The following is a 12,750-nucleotide window of genomic DNA, read 5'->3' as shown; positions in this document are numbered from 1 at the left end:
TGGGTTTCCTAAATTTTTCCAAAATAAAATATTTAGGTGGCGACTCTGTATCTGGCAAAGCGGTCCACATGTGCGGCTGCTTCCACAAGTCTATCATAACTCCGAATCATACTGCCAACCACCTTCATCTTGATTTCCCACCAAAGTCTCTTCTCAAATTCCAAACAACAACACTCATCAGTCGCCACTAACTCTCGTACACACCTCGACAAGCTAATAAAGGCTACTTCAAATTCTGCTAAGGGTGTGTCGAGCTATTCTAACTCTTTAAACCGTTTTCTCAAACGCTCCCTGGCCGTGGGTGGAAGATACTTCTCTTGGAAGGTGTGAGTAAATGTCTTCCATGTGTGCACTATACGATCTTTGGCATATTTTCACCATTGACCTGTGTCCCCTTTCAATTGGAAGGCCCCTAACATAATCCGAAGCTCATCATCAACAATGTGAAACACCTTAAACGTCTTCACCATCTGTTCTAGCCATTTATCCACTTGAAGCGGGTTAGACCAACCATAAAACTCCATAGGTTTTGACTTAAAGAACTCCTTTGCTAAAGAAGAGGATCTAGTCTCTCATACGGCGGCCCGTGCTACTTCTTTAGCCCTTAAAATATTCATAGATTCTCAAAGTGCACCCGCCGATTCCTGAGCCAACAAATCCGTAACATAATGCACCTCTTGTTCGGCCATGTTAGTTTGGCCTACTCCCTCTCCTTGAAGGGGAACACCCTGACCACCACGATGAGCTCTACCACGACTTCTATCACTACGTCCAAACATCCTATATAAGAATAAGATAAAACTTAGCTCACAAATTATCCCACACAAAACCAAGCATGCTACCCAAAATGTCTACACATGCCTATACACATTACAATTTTAACAATGGACAAACTACATAAACACAGTCACATAAAGCACATTTGAATTATCCTCCTAAGATGCCAATTTGCCCCACAAATGTTCAAAGAATTCAGGCTAGAATGGCATTGATCAAGTGGCCTCGTAACAAGACTCCTAAGAAATTCATAGGCACAAACTTCATATTAAGAGTTTAATCCATACCCATAGTCACATAGGTACACACAAGTCATACAAAGCTTATAAATGTCCTATTCTAACCTAGTAACACATTGTGACAAACGTCATTTCCTATGAGCACAAGGTATTCAAACCTGGTTAGCTTTAATACCAAATTGTAATGCCCTAATATTTCTATACCATTTTATAGATATAATCCATTACTGTTACCAAATTCTATAACATTAATGTGAACAAGGAACAAAAAACAACAATCTTATAAGCCAAAACTCACCAGTTTTTCATAGATTCTTCATCAAGTTCATTACATTGATTTACGATACGTAGAATTATAAAATATATATCAAATTGCCATAAGGGCTTACATCTTTCAAGACTAAAAGCCTTGATCACAACAAACTAAAATTCTATCCTGGAAAGTAAGCTCAATAACTGTAAACAAACAACATCAAAAGGAGCTTCAGTGCTCCATCTATAATCCATTTGCTTCTCAATGAATTAGAGGCACCTTTTTATTACTCGGAATGTTGGATATCCAGCCCAAAAAAAAGAGTGAGCTTTTACGCTCAGTATGAAATAAACTTAACCCAATATATAAATGTACGATATTATTATGTTCATGCAATGCTATGCCATGCTTAAGACATTGTCTTTGTTTTGAAACTCAAATGCTCAATGTATAATTTAAAATCCATGGCTGACTTAACTCTTTTATAGTGATTCCGGTATTCCCTTAACTGTTCAGTTATATTCTGGACTCGGTTCCGTGGAGTTGGTAGTTGTGTCTACCTTGTTGTCGTCCTTTAATTGCATTTGATTGAGTTTTAGGATGTGTTGGGCATGTTTCGAGCAGGTGGGTTGAGCCTAGGTCTAATTTCTTGTGGCCAGGTTTTTGGTCGTTCCGCTCTGGCGGGTCGTCTAGCGCTCGAGCAGATTTCTTGCTCTCGAGCGGGCTTGTTGGCGCTCGAGTGGGTAGTACTTTTTTGGTGTAAGTTTTAGGAGGGGAAAATCTACGCTCGAGAGGGCTGGTTTTCACGCTCGAGCGGGCCTTCTTACGCTCTAGCGAATTCAGTATTTTATTCTTGGCGCTCGAGCGGACCTGTCGTATATCAGAAGGCAGTTGGGCATTTTGAAGTCACTTTTTACATCCTCACTCTCTCTCTTACTTTTCAAAAACCCCATTTGAGAGCTTCGCTCTCTAAAACCTCCACTTCTCTCTAAGTATTGATCTAGTAGGAGTTGTTTCCTCACCTTTGGCCTTTACAAAAAGATTGTTGATCGTCGAGGGCCATCTTTTGATCCGAGAAATTTGTGATTTGGAGCATCTTCATTTTCGTCATCTCCTTCGTTGGGTTTCATCTTTTGAGGTAGGGATTCCTACTCACTCTTATGGGTTTTGACCTAGATTTTTGGGCACTTTGTTCAATGGTTTGATTTTGAGATCCAGGGTTTCAAAATTTATAAAAAGGGGTTTGTTATTTTGATTCTAAAATGTGTATTTTGGATTTCAAAATAATGATATTGTTGTTGGTTGTTGATATTTGGACTCTTGGGTCTATATTGGAAAATGGGGTAGAAAACCCAAATCTGTTGTATAAATTAATTGATATAATTAATTTGGAAAAATTGTTGTTACTTGGAATTGAGTTAGAAATAATGAAATTGGCTCATTATATTGTAGAATGGTAGAGTTGGATTTATTAATCATTCACCCTTGAAAACATTGATATTTTATCTATTGGAGCTTTTATTATCTGTTTAGAAATAATTACTTTGGGCTACCGGTGGAGGGTAGTTTTGATTGTTGTAGACAATGCATGATGATTAGGCAAACTAAAACTAATCAAGTGAATGTGTCATAGAGTATGATGGTTGATAGAATACATTAACGTTATGTATTGATTGATTGTGTATATGACCTTTGTGTATATACGTTGTATGTATGGGAGGAGATAGGGGATGTACTCCACGGTTTAGGAGAAGATAGGGGATGGACCTCTAAACCGGATGTTGTTTGGGAGGAGATAGGGGATGGACTCCACTGATACAACTCATATGCTTGTCAGTTAGTGTGTTGATATAGCTCATATGCTTATCTATGGAAGTGTTGATATAGCTCATATGCTTATCGGTGGAGGTGTTGATACAGCTTGTATGCTTATCTATTACGAACTAGGAAATGTTTAATATGAATTATTATTTCGTTTAGAGTGTGTGGCCAGGTTCTGAGCCACGGGTATGAATTTGGAAAATGGATAAGAAATAGAAAATGAAATGAAACCTAGACATAGTGGTCATGTAATGGAAATGGTTTATGAATTGATTTATGGGAGTTAAACATTTATCAATTGCTAATGTCTTAGTTACTGCTCATATTGTGTTTAGCATATCTCTACTGGGCGTTGGCTCACCCTATATGGGACATTATTTTCAGGTACAGGTAGCGTGCCACCTCCAAGGACATAGCTTGGATGGTTATGGGAGTTGAAGACTCTTTTTGATTATTTTGCCTGTATTACATGTATATCAAGCCAAGGGCTTATTTTGTATAGAGCTAGTACTCTTCTTTTGTGTAATCAAGTGTTGACTTGGAAAGCTGTAAGCCCGTAGGGCACTTCCTTTTGTTGTTAACATGTAATACTGTTGTAAGAACTACTCTGATGAATGGAAAGGCGTTGATTTTCTTATATTACTGCATGTCTGAATGATGGGTATTATGTATTCTTTTTTTGAGGGCGTTACAACTTGGTATCAGAGCGTACCGGGTTCGAATACTTTGGGTACGTGGGAAGTGATTAGTATCACAATGGGTTTGTCTCGCTTGATAGAGACTTAGATGTAGTGTCATATGCTATGTGTTTAATTGATAACATGCTTATGTGACTATGTGGGTTTGGAATGTAGTTTCTAGGATGTTGATTGGATCCTTGAGTTTCTGGGAGTCTTGTTGGAAAGGCACTTGATCAATGTTGTTTCTAACCGAAACTCTAGTAACGCCTCGGGACTGTCATTATCCGGGAATGAAATTCGTAATTGCTTACGTGATTAGGTGCTTACGTGGAGTGAATTACAGTTGTCTATGCATTAGGACGTGAGTGTTATATCTTCGACACATTTGTGAATGTGCTAATAGTCTTGGTTACCTTTATTAGGATGTCAGGACGAGGATGTGGTAGGCGTGGTAGGCAAGAGATGCCCTTACCGGATGATATTCCGGCACAGCAAGAGGGAGTTGGTCAGGCCCATGTGGCCGAGCCAGCAGGTCAGCAGGCTATGAGTGCCATGGCCCGAGAAATAGTAGGAGCTTTGGGTATTCTTAGAGCTGGGAATCAGGAACAGGCCCACGCAGCTGAGGCAGGGCCTTCCTTCTTGAAGAGGGAATTCTTCCGGTCCAATCCGGACGAGTTTGTTGGGGATCTGAAGGAGCCACTTAAGGCTGACGAGTGGTTGGAACAGATGGAGAAGATGTTCGAGATGCTTGGCATCGAGGACGGGGCTTTAAAGGTGACCCTGGCATCCTTCCAACTGAAGGAAGATGCGGGTCAATGGTGGAAGTACGAGAAGGGCAGTGTTGGTGGTGCATGGGAGGCGTTTGTGAATGCTTTCCAGGAGAAGTTTTTATCTTCAACTGCTAGGGAGAAGCTGAGGGAACAGTTTTGCCAACTAAAACAGTTGGGTTTGTCAGTGGCCGAGTTTGAGGCTACTTTTACTTGCTTGTCCAGGTTCGCACCTGAACTTTTGGCGTCTGAGGAACGTCGTTGCTTAGAGTTTGAGCGGAAGTTAAGGCGTGGACTCAAGTTGAGGGTTGGAGGGTCCTTTGTTCGAGAGTATAGACGTTTGGTGGATGCTGCAGCTCATATGGAGATTATGATGCAGGAAGAGGAGGAAGGACAGAGAGGCTCCAAGAGGAGCCAAGATGGTCAGGGTGATGGCAGGAGACAGAGGGGTTCTAACCCTCAACAGTCTCAGGGTGGTTTGGCTAGATCGATCTTTTCAGTGCCGAGTGCAGGCTCCGGGAGAAGTAATCAGGGAGGCTTGACTTGTTTTACTTGTGGCCAGCTGGGTCACAAGTCTTCAGTTTGCCCGCAAAAGGAAGGGGGTCAGTGAGCTGCTTCTTCTTCAGCTAGACCTCAGGGCCAGAGTCAGGGCAGGGGCCAGCCTTTATCTTGCTACCAGTGTGGTCAGCTCGGGCACCTGAAGAGGTTTTGCCCACAGTTGAGTGCCACTTTGGGGGCGTCTGGTTCTAGGCAGACGCAGGGTTATCAGCCAGCTCAGTCTGTGCAGGTCTGGAGGGCCAATCCAGGAGCTTCGTCATCCCAGTCTATGCAGCAGTCTTTTGCTCCTAGAGGTGAGCAGGTGGATCAGGGGCCTACAGGGCGTGTGTATGGTGTTACCACGCAGAACCTAGTACCGGCTCCATCAGTAGTGAGAGGTACCTTTCTGTTTTGTAACTCGGTTGCTAGTGTATTGATTGATACGAGTGCATCTCATTCTTTTGTATCTGCTGCATTTGCATCTGTGTTGGAGTTGGAGTTGGCACTATTAGCATCTCCTATATGTGTTGTATCACCTGTTGGAAGTGGATTGATTTTGAAACACGGATGTAGAGGTTGTGATATAGAGGTCGCCGACCGTATGCTTCCTTTTCTTTTTGTTGTTATGCCCATGAAGGGTTTTGATGTTATTTTGGGTATGGACTGGTTATCGTCATACCGGGCTGTTATCGATTGCTACCGCCAGAGGGTCACAGTATGCACCTTGAGCGGGGAGTGTTTCCATTTCTTGGGGGATCGGGTTGGTAGTGTGTTGCCACCGGTGTATGATCCGCGAGGGCGGAGTGAGCTTAGTGGTCTACTTGCTAGCTTCATGAATAGTGAGTGTGATGAGACCCAGATTGTATTACCGAGAGTGGTTTGTGAGTATTCGGATGTTTTTCCCGAGGATCTCGTTAGTTTTCAACCTCACTGAGAGATTGAGTTCTCTATTGATTTAGTGCCCTGCACGGCGCCGATTTCTATGGCACCTTATCGTTTCGCCCCAGCCGAGTTAAGTGAGTTGAAGATTCAGCTCTAGGAATTGTTAGATAAGGGCTTCATCAGCCCTAGTGTTTCGCCGTGGGGAGCACCGGCCCTTTTTGCTAAGAAGAAAGATGGTGCCTTGAGATTGTGTATCGATTACCGGAAGTTGAATCGGGCTACGGTCAAGAATAAGTACCCTATGCCCCGTATAGATGATTTGTTTGATCAGTTGAAGGGTTCCCGTTGTTTCTCTAAGATAGACTTGAGATCGGGTTACCACCAGTTGAGGGTCAGAGAGGAGGATATTCCGAAGACGGCATTCCGTACGCGGTATGGCCATTATGAGTTTCTGGTGATGCCATTTGGGCTTACCAATGCACCGGCAGTCTTCATGGACTTGATGAACCAGATCTTCTGGGAATTCTTAGATCGTTTTGTAGTCGTTTTCATGGACGATATTCTGATTTATTCGCCTTCTAAGGAGGAGCACGAGGAACACTTGAGAGTGGTGCTTGAGCTGCTTAGAACCCATAGGCTGTATGCCAAATTTGGGAAATGTGAGTTCTGGCTAGGAGAGGTCAAGTTCTTAGGCCATGTGGTATCCGGGGAAAGAGTGTCTGTTGATACGTCTAAGGTTGAGGCAGTGCAAGATTGGGCACAGCCTAAGAGTGTCTTTGAGATCTGCAATTTTTTGGGATTAGCTGGGTATTACCGTCGGTTTGTGAGAGATTTCTCCAGGCTAGCTTCACCATTGACTAGATTGATGCGGAAAGGGGCCAAGTTTGTGTGGAGTGAGACTTGCGAAAAGTCATTCCAAGAGTTGAAAGTTAGATTGACCACTGCTCCAGTTTTGATTATTCCGGAGAGAGGGTTGGATTATGCAGTTTATTGCGATGCCTCACGGGAGGGTTTAGGTTGTGTGTTGATGCAAGAGGGGAAAGTGGTAGCTTTTGGCTCACATCAGTTGAAAATACACGAGAAGAATTACCCTACGCCTGATCTTGAGTTAGCAGCCGTGATTTTTGCCTTAAAAATTTAGAGGCACTACCTTTATGGTGAGAGGTTCGAGGTGTTCTTGGACCACAAGAGTTTGAAGTATCTTTTTACACAGAGAGACTTGAATCTGAGGCAGAGGAGGTGGATGGAATTCATCGAGGATTATGATTTTGAGTTGCACTATCACCCGGGAAAGGCCAATGTTGTGGCCGATGCCCTTAGTAGGAAATCAATTAGTGATGTAGCTTGTATAGCCATCTGGGAATGGGAGATGTTGGGTGCACTTGGCGAGTTTGATTTGCTTCTGGGCGGATCTGTTGAGGCTGCGGCCTTGTTTTCTATTGTTGCATAGCCTACACTCGTGACTCAGGTGTTAGAGGCACAGAGAGGTGACCTTGAGATGGAATCCCTCCGAGAGAGGATCTCCAGTGGGAAGGTTGAGAAGGGTTTGACGGTGTATCCCAACCTGAGTGTGAGATACCGAGACCGTTTGTTTGTGCCGGAGTCTTGCCGAGGGGAAGTACTCCGAGAGTTTCACCATTCACGTTTTGCGGTGCAACCAGGAGGCACTAAGATGTATCAGGATTTGGGTCGCCAGTTTTGGTGGCGAGGAATGAAGAGAGATGTGGCAGTTTTCGTGTCTAAGGTGCCTTACTTGCCAGCAAGTGAAGGCTGAGCATCAGAGGCCAGCGGGTTTGCTACAACCCTTGCCTATTGCCGAGTAGAAGTGGGAACATGTCACCATAGACTTCGTTGTAGGTCTTCCGAGGACTCAGCGGGGTAGTGATGCTATTTGGGTGGTTGTAGACCGGTTGACTAAGTCCGCGCACTTCATTCCTATGTACGTGAGAGATTCGGTAGATCATCTTGCCGACTTGTATTTTCGGGACATAGTGAGGTTGCACGGGGTCCCAGTGGCGATCATCTCAGATAGAGACCCTCGTTTTACTGCTAGGTTGTGGCAGAGTTTGCAGAGTGCCTTAGGCACTAAGTTGACCTTTAGTACGACTTATCATCCTCAAACTGACGGGCAGTCCGAGCGTACTATTCAGATCCTTGAGGATATGCTTCGAGGTTGTGTCCTTGACTTTAGTGGGACGTGGGAGAGGCACTTGCCCTTGGTGGAGTTTACCTACAACAATAGTTTTCAGTCTAGCGTCGGTATGGCACCGTTTGAGGCCTTGTATGGCCGATCGTGTAGGTTTCCAGTTTGTTGGGCCGAGGTAGGAGATGCACCTTTGTTGGGTCCAGAGTTGGTTAGGGAGACGATGGAGAAAGTTGAGCTTATCCGTAGGAGGCTTGTTACAGCCCAGAGTCGCCAAAAGAGTTATGCCGACCGTAGGAGGAGGCCTTTGGCGTTTGAGATAGGTGATCATGTTTTCTTGAAAATATCACCTAGGCGAGGTTTGATGAGGTTTGGGAAGAGTGGGAAGTAATCCCCTCGGTTTATCGGTCCCTTTGAGATCCTTGAGAGGATTAGGGAAGTTGCTTATCGTTTGACTTTACCACCGCAGTTGTCCGGGGTGCATGATGTGTTTCATGTGGGTATGCTTCGGAAGTATGAGCCGGATCGGTCCCATGTGTTAGATTGGACCGACTTAGAGGTAGATGAGGATGCCTCGTATGAGGAGAGACCGGTTCAGGTCTTGGATACGCGGGATCAAGTCTTGCGAGGCAAGACCACTCTCTTGGTAAAAGTTTTGTGGAAGCATCACGGAGTGGAGGAAGCCACTTGGGAACGTGAGTTGGAAATCTGTGAAAAGTATCCAAACATGTTTGTTGATGTGTAATCATGTAATGAAATTTTGTAATAATATTGAACTTTAAGAACATTATATATGTCTTAAGTTGTAAAACATTGTAAATGTTTTGGTAAATGGAAGCTGTGTTAAGGTTGTGCATGTTGAGTATATTGTGAAAATGCAAATATGATATTAATGTTGCATGTGTTAAGGAATTGTGGAAAATGAGTTGAAATGGGTAAATTTCAAAGGAATGCATGTTGATAATGCAGGTTGTTATGTATAATGTGATATGCCTCTTGCAAAGTGATGGGATTGACTGGTAACGGGTCGGATTGTTTAACATTATGTTATAATATTGTTGGGAATGGAGAAAACTTGTTTTTGAAAAACTTGTATTTAATTTCGGGGACGAAATTCTTTAAGGGGGGAAGGTTATAGCGATTCTGGTATTCCCTTAACTGTTCAGTTATATTCCGGACTCGGTTCCGTGGAGTTGGTCGTTGTGTCTACCTTGTTGTCGTCCTTTAATTCTATTTGATTGAGTTTTAGGATGTATTGGGCATGTTTCAAGCAGGTGGGTTGAGCCTTGGTCTAATTTCTTGTTACCAGGTTTTTGGTCGTTCCGCTCGAGCGGGTCGTCTAACGCTCGAGCGGAGATTGCACACTCCCAGTATTTTCGTGCTCTGCAAAACTTCTGCAGGTGTGATTTCTACGCTCGAGCGGATTTCCTGCGCTCGAGCGGATTGCGCTCGAGCGGGCTTGTTGGCGCTCGAGCGGGTAGTACTTTTTTGGTGTAAGTTCTGGGAGGGGAAAATCTACACTCGAGCGGGCTGGTTTTCACGCTCGAGCGGATGTACTTTATTCTTGTGTCTTGGAGCTCGAGCGGGCCTTCTTACGCTCGAGCGAATTCAGTATTTTATTCTTGGCGCTCGAGCGTTGTGTTTTTCGCTCGAGCGGACCTGTCGTATATCAGAAGACAGTTGGGCATTTTGAAGTCACTTTTTACATTATCACACTCTCTCTTACTTTTTAAAAACGCTATTTGAGAGCTTCTCTCTCTAAAACCTCCACTTCTCTCTAAGTATTGATCTAGTAGAAGTTGTTTCCTCACCTTTGGCCTTTACAAAAAGGTTGCTGATCGTCGAGGGCCATCATTTGATCCGAGAAATTTGTGATTTGGAGCATCTTCATTTTCGTCATCTCCTTCGTTGGGTTTCATCTTTTGAGGTAGGGATTCCTACTCACTCTTATGGGTTTTGACCTAGATTTTTGGGCACTTTGTTAAATGGTTTGATTTTGAGATCTAGGGTTTCAAAATGTATAAAAGGGGGTTTGTTATTTTGATTCTAAAATGTGTATTTTGGATTTCAAAATAATGATATTGTTGTTGGTTGTTGATATTTGGACTCTTGGGTCTATATTGGAAAATGGGGTAGAAAACCCAAATCTGTTGCATAAATTAATTGGTATAATTAATTTGGAAAAATTGTTGTTACTTGGTATTGACTTGGAAATAGTGAAATTGGCTCATTATATTGTAGAATGGTAGAGTTGGATTTATTAATCACTCACCCTTGAAAACATTGATATTTTATCTGTTGGAGCTTTTATTATCTGTTTAGAAATAATTACTTTGGGCTATCGGTGGAGGGTAGTTTTGATTGTTGTAGACAATGCATGATGATTAGGCAAACTAAAACTAATCAAGTGGATGTGTCATAGAGTATGACGGTTGATAGAATACATTAACGTTATGTATTGATTGATTGTGTATATGACCTTTGTGTATATACGTTGCGTGTATGGGAGGAGACAGAGAATGTACTCCACAGTTTAGGGAAAGATAGGGGATGGACCTCTAAACCGGATGTTGTTTGGGAGAAGATAGGGGATGGACTCCACTGATACAGCTCATATGCTTGTCAGTTAGTGTGTTGATATAGCTCATATGCTTATCTATGGAAGTGTTGATATAGCTCATATGCTTATCTATGGAGGTGTTGATACAGCTTGTATGCTTATCTATTGCGAACTGGGAAACGTTTAATATGAATTATTATTTCGTTTAGAGTGTGTGGCCAGGTTCTGAGCCACGGGTATGAATTTGGAAAATGGATAAGAAATAGAAAATGAAATAAAACATAGACATAGTGGTCATGTAATGGAAATGGTTTATGAATTGATTTATGGGAGTTAAACATTTATCAATTGCTAATGTCTTAGTTGTTGCTCATATTGCGTTTAGCATATCTCTACTGGGCGTTGGCTCACCCTATATGGGACATTATTTTCAGGTACAGGTAGCATGCCACCTCCAAGGACATAGCTTGGATGGTTATGGGAGTTGAAGACTCTTTTTGATTATTTTGCCTGTATTACATGTATATCAAGCCAAGGGCTTATTTTGTATAGAGCTAGTACTCTTCTTTTGTGTAACCAAGTGTTGACTTGGAAAGCTGTAAGCCCGTAGGGCACTTCCTTTTGTTGTTAACATGTAATACTGTTGTAAGAACTACTCTGATGAATGGAAAGGCGTTGATTTTCTTATATTACTGCATGTCTGAATGATGGGTATTATGTATTCTTTTTTTGAGGGCGTTACATCTTTAACCTTTAACATAACCAAGGACTTTTCATTTTGTAATAAAATTCACGTTACACATCTCAATCACTCCTCATATTTACCGACCACCAAGCACAGTAGGGCAAGTGGGCACCTCTTACTTTTGAAAACATCTCCACATTTACAGGCCATCGAGCACAGAAAAGCAATTGGACGCCCATTTCATTTTAAAAATATCCAACATTTACCACCGAGCACGGAGGGGCAATTGGACACCCAACAATCTATTCAGCCATATAGCCTAAATTTACTGGCGTTTAGCATGGAAAGGCAATTGGGCACCTTAATAGTATACTGATAATATTCCCACATTTTTTTTGGCCTACAAGCACGAAAGAGAAATTGGGCACCTCAACACACACGATGTATACCTAAAACACAAATGCACTTTTAAATCACCAGACACTTAGTCCAAAACGATGAGAATGCAATGTGATGCATGAATTTTAAAATATTCTAATTTATCCAAAATTCAATTTAATTGCACAAGAATCTAACAAGTAAAAACTAATGAAATTTTCTCTTTTCCAGGACTCCAAGTCTCTCTCATTACTAACAATAATTCTATGCAAACTGTTAACTTTATATCCTTCCAACATTCCCAAGTTTCCACATGATTCAACTTCCATGAATCGTCAATAATATCATCATAAATCAAAATTTCATCCCACTCACATATATTTCAAGAAAATCAATTGAAATTTCAACATAAAGTACCAATTAGTTCAAACCCTCTTTTAAATTAAAAATCCCAAATCTAGGGTTTCAAGAAAATTGGGATTTTTCCTCATTTCTTTGTCAAATCCAAAAATCATCAAATATTATTCATCAATATGTTAAATCATTCAAGACATTTTAAAAATTTGTGTGAAAACCCCATTTTTGTCCATTAACAACTTTTCATCAAAGTTTTCTAACTCATTACAACCCATAACCCCAAAATGTTAAGAAATCACACCAAATCATAAATATATGGAGTTAAGAGAGTCTCCTACCTTAAGAATGAGAGTGAACAACGAAGACCCAAACAAGAACTTTGACAAAATCGCAATCTAATAGGTAAAAATCAAGATCTTTACATAGTCTTCATTTTTTGCAAAAAGTTTAGGCTTGGATCTTGGCGAAAAGTGAGATATTTAGAGAGAGAAAATTAGGATTTTCGAAGTTGAGGAGAGAGGAGAGGAAGAGGAAAAGGAAAAGAAAAAGTGAAAGAAATGATCTAAAATGCAACTTTTAAGTTGCTGATATTGCGCAGACCACTCGAGCAGTGAACTCAAGCTCTCACAATTTCAATTTGCAGAGCAAAATACTAGATGCACCCTCTTCAC

Source organism: Camellia sinensis, chromosome 8 (genome assembly GCF_055761805.1).
Source record: "Camellia sinensis isolate YWXY chromosome 8, ASM5576180v1, whole genome shotgun sequence".
Classification (NCBI taxonomy): Eukaryota; Viridiplantae; Streptophyta; class Magnoliopsida; order Ericales; family Theaceae; genus Camellia; species Camellia sinensis.
The sequence above is the reverse complement of the archived record's forward strand: the minus strand, read 5'-3'. Positions refer to the sequence as shown.